General features: G+C 35.2%; 1 long non-coding RNA gene across 4 annotated transcripts; it reads right to left on the bottom strand.

Moving 5' to 3' along the window:
- Nucleotides 1-2,838: 2,838 nt before the first annotated feature.
- LOC127864251 (uncharacterized) lies at nucleotides 2,839-16,671 on the bottom strand. 4 transcript variants are annotated; one of them, XR_008041643.1, is made up of 9 exons: nucleotides 16,085-16,671; nucleotides 13,907-14,103; nucleotides 12,370-12,443; nucleotides 9,460-9,554; nucleotides 9,041-9,232; nucleotides 7,931-8,100; nucleotides 7,313-7,415; nucleotides 6,524-6,662; nucleotides 2,839-5,887 (listed from the first exon to the last, which is right to left on the bottom strand). It is a non-coding gene; the product is annotated as an uncharacterized LOC127864251 (long non-coding RNA). The 4 variants fall into 4 exon arrangements; XR_008041641.1 differs by lacking the exon at nucleotides 16,085-16,671 and having other exon boundaries at nucleotides 13,907-14,681; XR_008041644.1 differs by lacking the exon at nucleotides 16,085-16,671 and having other exon boundaries at nucleotides 7,968-8,100; nucleotides 13,907-14,681.
- Nucleotides 16,672-17,341: the final 670 nt, after the last annotated feature.

The raw sequence follows: 17,341 nt of genomic DNA, 5'->3' as shown, positions 1-17,341 counted from the left end.
ACTTATAAATTAAAATAGCATATTATACATTATTGAACAGATAATTCCAAGATTGATATCTTATTCTGACTTCGCACAGTGCAGTTCAACATTTGAACATTGTATTGAACTGTATAGGAAGCTATAGTTTTGAAGTACAGCAATACAAAATGCATAATGCCTATCACAAGTAGACCATATTAGGCCTAAATCATCTTGCCATAACTTTTTTAAACCATATTACATGAGTGGTGTCATATTACAATTTAAGCCTATAATTTACCTTAACAATGTGAAATGTCATGTTAATATTTTTTTTTTGACCTTTAAGTGGTGAAAAAATAAAAATGCAACATAGTTACTGTAATTAAGTGACAGTTAGTTTAACTGATGTGTTTGTTTGGATGCGCATGTAGATATACCATGTTTTATGCAGAGAAAAATAGCAAGAAAAGGAGTTTCACATTGTTTTAGTAAATAAGAAACAAAGTTTTTGGACAGAATCATCAACTATTATACTTATTGATTACCTATACAAAAGGTTTTGCTGGCATATTGGATATGGTGTCCATCTACCTATAAAATGGTCCCTGTTTGATCCCTTCTGGCACTGAGTTAGAGTTCGCTAAATCACCTTTAAAGAATATGCACCAGTAAAGATAGGACCATGTAAGAGTAGCAGGGTTTGGTGTAAGGAGAACTTATACTGCCTTGCTATATGAGCTAGCTTTTATGGCAGCGTGGTAGAATGTCTGCCTGATTTGGAACCGGGCGATCCCTTGTTCAAACCACATTTTGGTTGGGGATTTTTCTGGCTGGGTTACGTTGGCGCCCAACAAAAAACATATAGCTATATACGGAAAAATGCCCCGCCCCTTGGAAGCCATGTTTTGCAAGCAAACGTAACCATTTTCAAACTCATCCAAGATATCATCGAGACAAATCTTCTGACCAAATTTCATAAAGATTGAACAATAAATGTGGCCTCTAGAGTGTTAACAAAGTTTTACTAAAGCCATACATAGCCATATCAGCAAAAATGCCCCGCCCCCTGGTGACCATGTTTTTTAAGCAACCTTTTCAAACCCAACCGTCGTATCCAGAAAACACATGTTCTGACCAAATTTCAGGAAGATTGGACCAAAAATGTGACTTCTAGAGTGTTCATATGTTTTCACTTTAAACATATAGAGAAAACTGCCCCGCCCCCTGGCGGTCATGTTTTTTCACCGATCTGGACCATTTTCGAACCTGTCTGAGATATCAATGAAACCAATGTTTTGACCAAGTTTCATGATTATTGGGCAAAGATTGTGACTTCAAGAGTGTTCACAAGGTTTCTCTATAGCCATATAAGGAATACTGCCCCGCCCCCTGGTGGCCATGTTTTTCAACGGACCGGAACCATTTTTGAACTCGACCAACATATCATTTAGACAAACATTTTGACAAAGTTACATGAAGATTGGGCATCAAATGTGACTTCTACAGTGTTCACAAGGTTTTTCTTTTTTTTTACCTCGTGACCTAGTTTTTGACCCAGCATGACCCAGTTCGAACTCAGGCGAGGTATCAATGGGACAAATGTTCTGACCAAGTTTCATAAAGATCGGACAATAAATGTGGCGTCTTGAGTGTTCACAAGGCAAAATGTGGACGACGCACGACTCACGATTGACAAAAAGGGATTACAAAAGCTCACCATGAGCACGTTGTGCTCAGGTGAGCTAAAAAACACCATGTGTGTCAGACGTCCCACAGATGTCATGGCAATAGGAAATTCCTGGAAAAATTTCACACTTGGAGGAGGTGTATGTAGAAGGGTTCGGTATAAGGAGAACTTATACTGCCTTGCTATATGAGCTAGCTTTTATAGCAACACAGTAGTTTCTGCCTGATTTGGAACCGGGAGGTCCCGGGTTCGATTCCCATGGTGGTCGGGGATTTTTCTGGCTGGGTTACACATTATTGTTGATTTGGGGCTAATAATCCTGGAGCCAAAATTGACCCAGGTTTAAGGCCGAGGCCAAATAAGCATGATCCTGCTATACACTGAACAAGTATTGGTTCTACCGAAGAAACAGGATTGAGTGTTCTAGTAAGCTTCAGCCTTTCAGTGCAAGTTATCTAAAATTAATAACTACCGGTATTTGTTGAAATAAACATTCTGCACAGATTCAATTATTTATTTTACCTGTATGTAAGAATCTTTCCAATCCTGAAAGTCAGTTAACTATTTCAAAAGCACCATAACTATGAAAAAAAAAATATTGTTTTGAATATTGCGTTCTTCAAAAATGATGCCGATGATAATTTGACACGATTAGGAATGATATTTCTAAATTTCATTTTCGCTAACAATTCCAATACCAATTCAATTGCTTTGAGCACAGTTGAAAATAACACTCTTACACTGTGGAAACGTTCTACATACTGTACTATATTTCCACTGTTTTTTTCCCCAAGCATCCTATGGATTTAAACATTTTCTCTGACTTTTGTAAATATGCAGCCATATTGAAAATAGTTTAAAAGGGCGACCATTAGACCACACGAGACAGATTCAAGCCATCAATCGTCTGCTGATCCAGATTGGTTAAGCAGCTACGCCCAAAAATATAGGTCATGTGATATTTGAGAAAATACTTGATGCAATAAAAGTTCAGTTTTTTACATCCATCATTTAACCAGCTACTCTCCATTAAAAGAAATGCTACCAACGGTTAAGGTCTCATTATAAAGTGTCCAACATTAAAACGAATCTGTAGTACACAACAATGCTTTTTCTACCAAATTTTCAGATGAATATTCCACCCTAAAGTCATGGTAAGTGCCCATACATGAAATTATGTCAACCAATAAATGGTGTTGATTTATTTAGAAAGTAAAGCATATTGCATTGGACAACTGCAATATTAAGTATATTGTAACTTCTACAGACAAAACACTGGTTATAGAAATAGTGGACGAAAATAAAAATGAAAATAAACATGAGTAATGGAATGTGCTTTGTCTAATAACAACAACAATGCCAGACTATACACAATATTTCATTTAATTAGCAATACAAAATTAACAAATCACAATAACTTAAACAGACACCTGTTTACAGTTTAGAGAAACATGTACATGTTTACTATAACAAGAGCACCCCATAATGGGTGCCACGCTCGGCTGCGGGTGCAGTTTCGAATGAACGAAAGCTTGTACGAATTTGTTTTTTTAAGAGGTCACTGCAACCTTGACCTTTGACCTAGTGACCGCAAAATAGGTGTGGCGTGTAGAACTCATCAATGTGCATCTACATATGAAGTTTCAAAGTTTTAGGTGGATGCACTTTGATTTTAGAGCAAAATTTAAAGGTTTTAGCACGACGCGGACGTCGGACGACACAACGAGCTGGCTATGACAATACCTCGTTTTTTTTCCGAAAACAGGCGAGCTAAAAAAAACCTTAACAGTAATGTCAAATATTGAAGATATTTACAAAAGCAATTAAAAAGAAGTCTACATAAGAGTTTATACACCCTATATCTACTAATGGAAAATGTTTATTTAACGTAAATGATAAAAATCACACATGATTGAAACATTTCATCTTAAAGTACAAACAAAGTCCAATACCAATAAGCTTGTATGATAACATTTTTGGGGGCTAAGCATGCATACAAATTATTGCAAATTTTTTATTTTGTTTTCTATTTATCAATTTGATTTATCTAAACATGACAATATCTAAACATGACACACAATTTATACATATAAAGTTATTTTCAGTCGTTCAACAAAAGAACAAACATGTCACATGCATTCAATAAAAGTTCAATATAAACAACCACAATTTTAGGGAAATCTGGATTTAAGACATATGTGTATGCTGAAGTTTTAAACTAGGAGAATTACGGAAATTGAACCCCAGTGAATTCACTCCACTGACAGCTATGTGGACTGGTCAACGTTACACAAACTGTAACCAAACTAGCTAAATGATACAATTCTCTAATAGCAATAGATCTACGTCAATACTTATCAAGTACTTTAAATACAAGTATAATATTATTGTTGAAATATACACAATTCATAAACGTCATATTTACACAACTTTACACATTGTGTGATCATGCAAATGTAATTTTTCAAATAATGTCATTACTGATGCATTTTGTTATTACACTTGGTGTTTATGTAACAATAAGTATCACATTTTACCTAAACTATTACTTCCTGAAACAAGCATATATTTTCTAAAGTGTTTATTCCACAAAATCCTTTTAGACATTCACCTATAGCCGAGTATATAGTGCGAAATAATTAGAAATGTATTTACTTGTTATGTCGAGTTGTAAAAGACAATTATTATCTAACAAAATAGATATCTTTTGCAAATAATAGTACTCGCTTATATTGCCAATAGAGGCCATTGCAATTCTTGGCAATTGTTAGCATATGACATCACTCTCCCTTAATTTTAATTGACTGATTTAAAATTTCAAGGTTTATGTAAAAAAAAATACATTTTAAATAGTTGCTAAAATTCATTCAATGAAAAACATTGCATATAACAAGGTGTTTATATTGCCTTAACTATCTTTTTCTCTTCAAAATATGTCATGCTGCATTTTTAACAGTTTAATACGTATATGAGCATTTACACAAGAAATGTTGTTTTAGAACAATTGTTTGTACAAATAAATGAAAACAGTGAGTTTATCTTATAAAAATGGCAACATTAAATAAACAGTTTATACTGAACATACAATTGTTTTGCAGTATACATGGCAAAATATACCTATATACAGTGATCAGAAATCTTGGTTAAGATACAGGTGTACTCACTGATTTAAGAGGGTTGTCTCAATGCGCATATACAAATATATGGCATAATAAACTGTTACCGGTATGTCAAAAAACAAACTTTAAAACTTACCAGCATGTAAGTCTATGATATAACAACACAATTTAACAATCATAACTTTTGCCATTTTTCATAAAATACTTTCATATTTGTTTAATTCTCATTTACATAAAAAGCTTTCCCAATAACACAAGAGTCATACTCTAATCATTTAACAAACTGCAGCCATTGAAATCAACCAAGTACTGGTAGTAAATACAGAATCAATAATGTTAGGTAGATTAAATGATTTTTCCCAGAATTTATTTATACATGTATTCCCATGAAATATTATGCTACTAAACAAGATTCTTGATCGAATACTGACCCGGGTGAGCCAATCGACTTATATTGTTTCAGAAAGATTGATAGACAGACAATACCGATATTTCATAACTCTCAGCCTTTCTGAAGAATTTTTTTAAGTAGCACATCTATATTACTGGTAAAAAACAGAAAACATGTTTCATTACAGTTACCAGCATCATTAAAACAGCTTTGACAATATTAAAATAAAATTGTAGCATTATCAGGATCAAAATCTGTAGTAAAAGTTTCATAATACAGACAGAGACATTGGATAGACTTGTAATATGTGTGCTTACGATAATAATTTTTACATACTATATTTTACCAAAATTTTCAACATAAAATGACTGAGAGCATCATATTTCCCATAAAACATATACTTGTGTTGTCCTTTGAATACAACTTGGCTGGTCACATAAGAAATGTGGCTGTTGACATGACTTTCTGGCTTTCAACTTGACTTGTTGTGATATGTCATTCTGCCATTTCGATCTGAACAAGTTCATTTAATTTCCATCCGTCACAAAATTCAAAGATGAAACCTGTGAGAGTAAGTGCTGAACATACCAGGAGGTATGTAGAGACTAGCACAACTTAAACAGTATATATCTCTGAGCTTCTTAGGTTTGACTGGGGTAAATATGGTAACCACTGCTGCAACAGGCTGTAATTCTGATTGGCCAGTTTTCTTTCGTCCATGGGTGTCTGAAAAAAGAAAGACACATTACTGAAAAGTCAGTTTTTTATTACATTTTTGATACAGATGAAAAAAAAAAACAAGCACTGCCTGCCGTAGGGTGTTAAAACATATCTGATTTGAATCCAGAGAGGAAATAATGGTCCTGAGACTATTGATAAAATAACAATCGACTATACATATTATAGGTGAAGTATAACCTCTTTATATACAAATAATATGGGATGGGATTTGATACAGATAATTTTTTGCCATTCGAAAAATAGTACCTAATTATTAATGACAATAAGCTGATGGCCCAAAACAGGTGCATGGGGCAAGAGTTTTTCTGAGAAAACTAATATCTCTTTTGTGAAGTAAGAAACAAGAGTTGGTCACCATGATCAAGGACGCACCCACATTTTTCTTGTGTCACAAAACTCCATTAACGTCAAAGAAAGTGAACAAAGTTACACAAGAAGGTAAATTCATATGATGGAACATATGTTTAATTTCATCACATAAGACGCAATACTTTCAGTAAACAAACAAATCCGTTAGCTGAAGTGAAAGACGTATGGACAGACTATGTTAAATCTTCATTCAACCACCCATCTCTTTAATTGGTGTCATGCAAAAAGCATGCACATGACTTGAAAACTCACCCAAGGTTCCCTATGTTCATAGACTGAGGGTCATGCACCATGGCGATGACAGAATATCAAGACGATTATTGCAGCTGATGTTTGTGCCTTGTGTGCAAATGCTTCCGGAGCAGACTCTACGCTTTGCAATCAGGGTTTTCTGGAAATAAAGTCAATAATGTGTCAAACGAGACCATACTAGCATGATTTGGACATTTTTTTTCAAGACTCCCAAGTACTGGTTTAAACCGGCCACACTTGTGATTTTCTAAATAAGCCATAAACTTTCATATAAACAAGGTAAAATAAAAAGGCTTAACTAAAGCCTTGTGTCCACAAAGTTCCAGAGTTGGAAAGCCTTTTAAAACTTAACATACAGTCAATGCAATCACGCCAAATATTATAAATTAGTTTATTTTTTTGTTTGTTGGTTATGACCAATTTTTTTGAAGAGTTTTTATATAAAAACAAATAATAAACTTTTTCTGACAAAAGTGGTATATATATTTGATGATTCACCAAATACAACACATTTTGAAAAAGTTGATTTACATAAGTTGAGGACAATCACTCAGAGTTGGTTATCACCTAATAGTTAAGATGGTCGCGTCCATGCAGAATTATAAGCGTTTATTTCGTATTAATATTCGCTCTATATCTCTACTTTACTCACAACAAAATTTTTTAGCGGGATCAAAAATTACAGCTCCCGCTAAGAAAATACGTAGCGAGTCAAGTCGAGATATAAGCGTCACTTCTGCAATATTGAAGCTAGACAAAATACAAAACAAATACTAATCACTTGCTTACTGTTATGGCTGGAAAGTGAGCGGCATCTTGACTTGCACGTGATTACCCCCCCAGATCACTTCTTCCTTGCCATTGATGCCATGTTGTTCAGTCATCTTGTTAACTGCAAATGACGGAGAATACTGCAGGAAAATGTTCAAAGATAGATTCCAGTTCTGTAATGAATCCGTTTGCAGTAAAAAACATATTGAGATTTCTTTAAAGGGAAAGAGGTTATTCTTTCTGCAGACATTGTGTTTACTGAGAAAGATAGTGACATATTTAAAGGAAAATGTTTAAGACCTGTTCTGCAGTCATTTTGTTTTAAGATATAGTGGTTATCGAGTTCTCAATATATTTTTACAAACATTATTAAAACCAATAAAATACAGTTTATGGAATAACCTAAAATAATTAAAATAATAAAAATTAAGGACGTAAAATAAAAAAAACTGCCTTTATTTGGATTCCAAACTGGGGTAATTTATATTTGTATTCAAGGCAGTAAAAGCATATTGCGATACTATACACTATGTACCGCAATAATATATTGGTATAAGTTGTAGTAATATGTTTATTCATTTAAAATTGTTGCAATTTTTTTAGTACCGGTAATGCCAATGAGGTCTGTCAACTTACCCACACAATCTGTGAACAAGTCCCTTTAAGATCTTACATTTTCTTACTGCCATGAACATTTAAGCTGATGTGACCTTAAACCTGACTCCCAGGTGTGTACAGTGGTCAAGTCAAGGTGGCAGCTGATAATTTCATTGCTTGGCACCGAGTGGTTTTGGGTGATCCTCGACCTAGTTAGGAGAAGACAAATCATAGGACATATAAATCAAAGCAAAGTCAAATATATCAATATGTTTAGATATTTCCTGAAACACAGGTTATTTAGATATATTTTGAAACAAATATAATGTGTTCATCATAACGTGTTTGAGGCAAAATGTTAAGAAATACATGTTTTGATGTTTGCCATTAATACATTAGTTATCATGCATATGCATCTGTGGTGTTAATATATTGTGCTATATAACGCTTTTGCATTGAAATTAACAAATATTTTCAATAACTCCAATAGGTTTTATTTAAAACAATCCATATAGAGCGGAAGGTGCAATAGACTGCGGTGCATAGTTATTTATAATATAATTAACACAGCTTCTGAATTCCCATGTATGATGAGATACAGAGACAGAACATTAATATAGTGCAAGAGAGTCATGACTGGGCCAATGATAAGTTAGAGCTTTGTCACAAAATGTCAACTAACCCTCAACCCACACTCCATTGGGTTCACACAATTGAAGTTTCATTATAATTCCCTTGAGAAATATGGACATGGTTTAATCAAATACAATACAATCCTTTAACATTATATGCAGACAAAGCACCACTCTGAATGACTAACCTTCACAAAAATGACTCCATTATTATGACTGTGAAAATTTATTAAAATGTATGTGTGAAATGTAACCACTTCGATAAGCCTGTGCAATCTGCACAGGCTAATCATTGACAACACTCTGCCTAAACCAGATTTTTGCAAGAAGAGACTACCTAAATAAAAAAAAAATACCATTAAAGCGGAAAGTGTCGTCCCAGATCAGCCTGTGTGGACGACACTTTAGGCACATGCGTTTTCTTAGAGAAAAGCTCCATTGTAATTATTCAGTCAACAATTAAAGGAAACATTCACCACAGGTGAGTCTCAATATAAGTTTTTTCCAAGCCTCATACATTTGAAAGAGCTCAGCAATGGCACTGTTGATTGTTGAATTGTGGGTGTTGTTGCTGCTTTTGCTTCTGCTGCTGCTTATGTTGCTATTGAGACTGAAGCAGCAATATCTGCATGTCTTACTGTTGTGACCTCTATTTCTCTCTGTGGCACTTCATCTTTAGCTTCGGTTGTTACACAAGAGACTGACGGACCTTTAAACATGAATGAAAAGAAAACATGCAAATTTGTCTCAAATTAAACGCCACGCGTATTTCAAGTTTACTGACCAAAACACTCTATATTCCTTTAATGTTAACATTTTCTTTTAAAACAATCTCAAAGTTCCTTAGTAGATAACAATCTAAATGGTTCTGCATTGAAAATCCTCTGAAAGTTGTTAATTGAAACAAGAGATTCATAATGGCCCTAAAGCGCTTACCTGAGTTAAACATTAAACTTTGGTAGAAGACTCGACCTGGTGCAAGATCGGAATTCAATTTTGAACTTTGCTTAGATATTGTCAAGATGAACATTCTGAAAAAGTTTCATCAAGATTGAGACATTTATGTGACTTCTACTGCGGAAACAAGGATTTCAAAAGATTAACTAGTGGATGCATGTCACATAAATTAAAACACCTAAAATGAAAAGATAAACATTTTGACAAAGTGTCATCAAATCAACTCATAAATGTGGCCTTTAGAGTAGCAAGAAGATTTTTCTACTATAATAACTAGTGACCTAGTTTTTGGATGCACAATCCTTCATTCCAACTTGCCATTGTCAAGATATGCATTCTCTTAAGTTTAATCAAGATTGAGTCATAAATGTGGCCTCTATATTGGCATCAAGGGTTTCTGAAGATTTGACCTGGTGACATAGTTACATAGTTTTTGGATGCAAGTGACCTCGATACAAAATCAGCCTATATATTGTCCAGATAAGCATTCTTACCATCTAATGCAAAGGCAAAAATACAAGTGACCCCTTCATATAAATGGCAGTTTTATTACGATAATTACCTTTTATATGGAACTTGATTTTGTAAAGAGATAAAAAGTCAGTTTGCTTGGTGCCTATAGATAATTTGTATGTTGTTGCTCTTGATGGTCAATTTTAATTTAAGGGTTTAGCGTGAAACTGTTGTATCTTCTTCACATTTCTATATGAAATGCAATAGTTTCACACTTATTGAAATAAGATATACTGGTAAATTAAGTGAAGTGCAGAAAACTGAGTTTGCATTTGGGTTTAACCAATTTGTTACAGCTTGATTACATCAAAGTATTAAAGTTATAAGGGCCACATTCTGTGAATATTGGGCTTAATGCACGTGCAGTCGGCACAGGATATTTAGGAACACAACTTTTGGCCAAGACAGGATTTTCATGTAGAAGAGACATCCTTAAACAAAAAATTCCCCAAAAGTGGAAAGTGTCGTCCATTATAAGCCTGTGCAGACTGCACAGGCTAATCTGGGGCGAGACTTAAACCAGCACGTGCATTAAGACCAGTTTTCCCAGAACTAGTCTTATTATGAATGGGCCTCATGGATGGTGGTCACAGCTGTGCCACAGCGATCCCTTTTCCAATGGCAAGGGACTTACCTCAGTTGTTTTATATATATTTATTTGGGGCTGTTATTCGGCCCCTTTTAAAATGTAACAAAATATAGATTTTTCCAAAATGAATAAAATTAACAATTGAAGGATTCCAAAACAAATATATTTTTTTTGCAATATTAAGTTCATTTTCCTAATCAGCTCTACAAGTTGAAACATAGCAAATGTAATATTGAACACACTTTTATCCCCAATATTAAAGCAATTGTTAGTAAAAACAACCACAACACCAATTTCTCCATTTTACTTAAAACAACACAGTTTTTCAGAATCCAAAGGGCCCCAGCCCCAATCCAAAAGTGGTGAAACAAGCAAATTCGTTGAATTTATATCCCCCACCAATATCAAAATTGTGACAGAGGGATGGACTGACAGACAACGCCAATTCTATATCCCTCCACCTTTTAGTGCGGGAAGAGGGGGGGGGGGGGAGTAATTAATGTAAATGTACAAGAAACTAAGAATGGTTGGTGAACATGGGCCCAACATGTGTGTATTATAAGTATTTGGGAAAAATCAAAAACTTACAACATAACATTTTAGGCATATATTTTATTAATGAAATGCATTTATGTACAAACAAGTTTCATTAAAATGCACAAAAGAAGTTCCACAATATGCTTCTGGACACAAAAGTTTTCTGGATGGACGGACAACGCCAAAACAATATCCTCCTCCAGATAAAATTATGACAGAAGGAAGGACAGACAAGTCAGCGACAATATGCTCTCGCTTGTTGGAGCACAAAATCTCTAACCTGTAATTTCTAAGTACAAAGATGTATACATAATTCTGGAAAAAATGCTGGTCAGTTAAGGGTTTTAGCATAGGACCTTACATGAAGCATTTGTGTAACCTTGACCCTTGCATATAGTATATTGTGAGACGTTGACCTTAACCTTAGACATGAGCCTTAACCCTAGACATGAATCTTACATACGAAACACAGCAAGGAAGAAGATGGAAAAGAATTATAGAAGGTCAAAACAGAATCCACTGAGCATAGTAAAATAATGGCTAAGCAGTAAATATTTCTACAAATGTGTGACCTTTGATGTGTGACCTTGACTTGGGTCACAAACGCATAGGTCTTGCACTGCCTGATATTTGAGGCCAATTACATCAGGCCATTTTGTGAATCAATTTAGTATGGCAGAATCCTTACCAAATAAGGCATATTTAATCAAAATGTGTGATTTTGATCTTTGTGTGTGACTTTGCCCACGCGCCTAGCAACCTGGATCTTATATTTGACACTCAGCTAGATACTGGAGAACAATTGGACAGTTATTACAGAATCCCTTGATGCATAGTAAAGAAATGACTAAATAATGTGTGACCTTGACCTAAGCCCCTAGCATTATAAGTGTTGAATGTGAAGCACCTCCAGATGATTGGCAACAACTATGGCAAGTTTCATGGTTCTGGCTCATGTGTTAAATAAAGATGCAGCCCTAAGCTTATCTTATAAAGCATTTTTTTCAAGATACATAGGGTCATAACTCCATTATTAACAAATAGTGTACAATGCCCATTTGGGGTGCATCATCCTCTTATCCATATACATACTCATACCAAATTTCAATGAAATCACTTCCAAGATATAGCTCCAGACACAAAAGTGCCAGATGGACTGAAGGACGGACGGAAAGACGGATGGACAGACAACGCCAATACAATATCCCTCCGCCTATGGCGGGGGATAACAAACTATTACTGGGACTTACCTGTTGAGATGTATTGCCTGTGTTGCAGTTGGGTAACATTTTTCTCTGGGACTGAACTTGTAAGGATAAGGTCCCTGTGAACAGATAGAAAGATCTTAATAAATCCCAGAAATATATTCAATGCATTCGGAAATGGCATCAGTTACATGGACCAAATATGAAACCAAGGGGTGTTGTGGTTTAACCAAATGTTTTTTCGAAGGTTTTACCTATATCAGTCAATGACCACAAGGGCCAGGTGCATTAATCAAACAAACTCTGTAGATGACCTCTAGATTATGCTCCATACCAAATATGGAACACTTGGGCTTTGAAGTTGCAGACAAAGATTTGTTGTCCCTAAATATGTTTATGTAAAACTGGGAAATCCTAGGGCTAAGCCAGTTGATCCCAGAGACATAATTTGGTAATATTTTGAGAGGACTCACTTTACACTGTTGCACACCAAACATTAAACCTCTTGGCTATGGGTTTCAAAAACGAAGAAAAAAAGATGTGTTTGTGAAACACAATGTCCCCCTATATGACGTTTGACCTTGAAGGATGACCTTGACTTTGTGAAGGATGACCTTGACCTTGACCTTTCACCACTCAAAATGTGCAGCTCCATGAGATACACATGCATGCCAAATATCAAGTTGCTATCTTAAATATTGCAAAAGTATTCATAAAATAAGTGATTTGGGCCACATATATTTGACCTCTGACCTTGAAGGATGACCTTGACCTTTCACCACTCAAAATGTGCAGCTCCATGAGATACACATGCATGCCAAATATCAAGTTGCTATCTTCAATATTGCAAAAGTATTCATAAAATGAGCGATTTTGGCCACATATATTTGACCTCTGACCTTGAAGGATGACCTTGACCTTGAACTTGCACAACTGAAAATGTGCAGCTTCATGAGATACACATGCATGTCAAATATGAAGTTGCTATCTTCAATATAGCAAAAGTTATTGCAAAATGTTAAAGTTGGCGCAAACAGACCAACAGACAGACCAACAGACAGGGCAAAAACAATATGTCCCCCACTACTATAGTGGGGGACATAAAAATGAACACCCAAGAAACATTCCTGTGAGGTTTCATTTAATTCTTTCATGTGCTTCAGGAGAAAATGTCCCTTGACAAAAAGTTGACAAACAGAAATACATTGCAAAAGGATGAACAGCAGATACCATGGTATCCAAAATGCATCCACAGTTTCAGGCCTCTAGTAGCAAAAAAAAACTGTCAAAAAACATCACTTCAATTATGTCAAAGATATCAAATCAAAATATGGAGGTTCCCAAGTTCACATGCTTTTTTAAATAACTGCAAAGTTTCAATTCCTCTTGCACAATACTTTTTTTAGCTAGGGCGGCCACACAAGTGAAAGAGATGGACGCAAGGATGGAAGGACAGACAAAATCACAGATGAGGGCAAATCTTTATACCCCCCCCCCTTACCTCATATAGTGGGGACATTAATATCCATACTCTACCAAAAATTATTTGGATGACTGTGAAACTGTTTGCATAACAACCTACCTTGTAGATGAGGTAGTCTTGGCCCCTGAGCAGGGAAGTTTGGAGTTCCATGGATAGACTGGCTGTACCCTGGGGGTAGCAGCTTTACCCAAAATTCCTGACCCAAGAGCTTGACACCTTTACCAAGCCATTGTCCTTGGATGTCCAGAAGGCCTGTTGTTGTTCAGCTGTGTAAAGATGTGTGATTGTATGGGGTCCTGTAGGAACCAGAAAATCTAGAAAATCCCGGAATTTTATCAGTTTTTAATAGACCTCTACACAAACAAGAGCTGTCAGAGGACAGCACGCTCGGCTATTCGAGTGCTTGACAGTATAACGTAATCCATCAGGGGGAAATTGTTCATATTCAATAAGGTCAAGGTAATATAGTCATATTCCAAGTGGAAGAGGACCATAATTGAAACATATTCAGGGGACAAAAATTCCACTCTTCCGCTCGTATTGACGAGTGAAATCTTGAAAGGACGAGTGAATTTCCCTAAAGCTCTCGTCCTACAGGACGAGTGAAAAAAAGCTGATGTTAAAAATGAATTTTCTGACCAGTAAGACTATTTTCATTTAATAAAATCATTTTCTAAAAGCATATCTATTCCGAAAGTAGAATGCGAATGAACCGGAAATTGTAATTGTAAATTTTATACAGCAGGTGCGTGTTGTTATGCGAGACTTGTGTCCCGAGTAAATATTGGCTTTTTGGTGTAAGCCTTGCGCGTACATGTTGACAGGGAACCATGCGACTGCAGTCTGCAGTCACTGTTAGTATTGACTTTTAAAGAATTATTTAAGCGCGAAGTACGGTTTAAAACCAGACTTAAACCAGTCTGAATTTCGTTTGAAAAATGTCTGCCATACGAGCGTTCTTAAAAGGGGGCGGGGGCGATGTTCAAACGTCCGAAACGGAAAGCACGCGAGCATTAGAAAAAAATTTATTTTGTGTTCCTCATAAATAAAGTAACTTATTTCACTGCTTAGCAGTGATATACTTTAGGAAATTTTATAAGTCATATCAGCCCTTTGCAATCTTTATTTCACACATATTTGATGGACGAGTGCGTGTGTTTGCAGGACGAGTGAAAATTTTAATGCACTCGTCCTGCAGGACGAGTGCAGTTTATGAATATTTTTGTCCCCTGATATTGATCCCTTATGTTTTAAAGAAGTTGTACTTTATAGACGATTCTGAGTTCAGGTATATTTTCTACAATCTCTTTAACATTTGTAAAGACATAAAACAAACTAATAAGATTTTATTTTAAGTTTGATAGCAATAGCTTGGGTGGGATGGTTGGACAATCCTTCCAAAATAAAGTAAATAAATATTTGTGGATTTTTTTACTATGTTTCAAAGAAAAAAAATCTTTTTGGGTGTGGGGGGGGTGGGTGGGGGTAGAGAGAGGGGGTATAATGTGGGTGTGTGGTCATTTACTAGATGATCTTTCAAAAATAAAAAAAAGGAAAAAAATATTATTTTTTTTATTTATTTATTTTTTTTTTTTTTGGGGGGGGGGGGGATTCTGGGGTGGGGCGTGGGGGATGGTTTTGGTGGAGTCATTGTGTTATGTCAGGTAAGTGTTGTTATGTCAAAGTTTGAATCAAATCTGATCCTTAATAAAGAAGTTATGGCAATTTAATTAAAATTTATTAATTTGACCTTGAGAGTCAAGGTCATTCAAAGGTCAATGTCAAATTCAACTTGCCAGGTACAGTACCCTCATGATAATTAGAAAGTATTTGAAGTTTGAAAGCAATAGCCTTGATACTTAAGAAGTAAAGTGGATCTAAACACAAAATTTAACAAAATATTCCAAGTTACGAAGACAAAAAAGCGCCATAATTCCATTAAAATGCCAACCAGAGTTATGCAACTTGCCCTGTACAGTCCCCTTATGACAGTTTTCCAAGTCTGAAAGCAATAGCTATGATACTTAAGGAGTAAAATGGACCAAAACACAAAACTTAACCAAATGTTTAATTATCTAAGTATAAAAGGGGCCATAATTCTGTCAAAATGCCATTAAGAGTTACATAACTTTGCCTGCACAGTCCCCTTACGATAGTTAGTGAGTGTTGCAAGTATGTAAACAATAGCTTTGATACTTTAGGAATAAAGTGAACCTAAACACAAAACTTCACCAAAGTTTCAATTTTCTACATATAAAAAGGGAACATAGTTCTTACAAAATGCTTGATATAGTTGTCTGCTCTTGATTATAGATTGTGGTCATGTTGGTCAAGATGTATGAAAAATATAAAAGCAATATTACAATGAACATAGAAAATATTTGATGTGGTACGCAAACTTTAACATAGATTTATCAATAGTATGCATATTCTAAGTGGAAAAAGAGCCATAATTCTTACAAAATGCCTGTTACAGTTGTCTGCTCCTGTTTATAGATTGGGGTCATGTTGGTAAAGAAGTATACTCAATATGAAAGCAATATGTTAATGGACATAACAAATATTTGAGGTGGTACGCAAACTTTAACATAAATTTATCAATAATATGCATATTCTAAGTGAAAAAAGGACCATAATTCTTACAAAATGCTTGATAAAGTTGTCCGCTCTTATTTATAGGTTGGGTTCATGTTGCTTAAGAAGTATGCAAAATATAAAAGCAGAATCATTGAGAGAATGGACATGAACATTATTTCATGACCATTCAATTAACAAGTTATATGGCTGACCATATCCCAAAGCAAAATATGTTTTTTTTTAATTCTTTGAAGAAAACAATATCTTCTAATCTGTATAAAAATACTATAAGCTAAAAGGTGTACAGTCGAAACTGACCTAACGGCCACCTGAATTTACCGGTCACCTGCAGACAACGGTCAGTCTGGAATCCCCCCGAAGAAAAACACTCTATATTACACTTGAATTTAACGGCCACCTGACCATAACGGTCAACGGCCACTATATTCCACTCCGTAATTCATGTTTGACCTGAAATCAACGGTCACGCGTCAGTCGTCTCGAGTATCGAAAATTGAAAAGACAGCACATTATTTGTCCGTCTAATTTGCGTTTAAAGCGTCTGAAAGCGGTAATTGTCTATGATATTATAAAAGCGGCCCGCTGAGAGTAAACAAATTATAAGGTGTTGAGAAGGTATCTTTTCCGGGGATAATTGTGGGGGTATCTTCAGAAGAAAATATGTCAGAGTTTATGACTTGTTGAAAGTAATTATCGCTAAATTAAATGACCGCTATTTCTTTGAATTAGAACGGTACAGTAACACCGTACTATCGGTTTATGACACCGAATCCGCTTTTTAGACTTTTACGGACGTGAGGTCAACGGAACGTGACAAGCTTTATTTACTGAATAAATTAGATGCATGAGTAAACAATTATACCAGCGTTGATAAAGTCATTGTTTAATTTAACAATATGAAATTAAATCTATCTAAAAGATATTATTCTCTATTAT

Source organism: Dreissena polymorpha, chromosome 1 (assembly GCF_020536995.1).
Source record: "Dreissena polymorpha isolate Duluth1 chromosome 1, UMN_Dpol_1.0, whole genome shotgun sequence".
NCBI lineage: Eukaryota > Metazoa > Mollusca > Bivalvia > Myida > Dreissenidae > Dreissena > Dreissena polymorpha.
The sequence above is the reverse complement of the archived record's forward strand: the minus strand, read 5'-3'. Positions and strand labels throughout refer to the sequence as shown.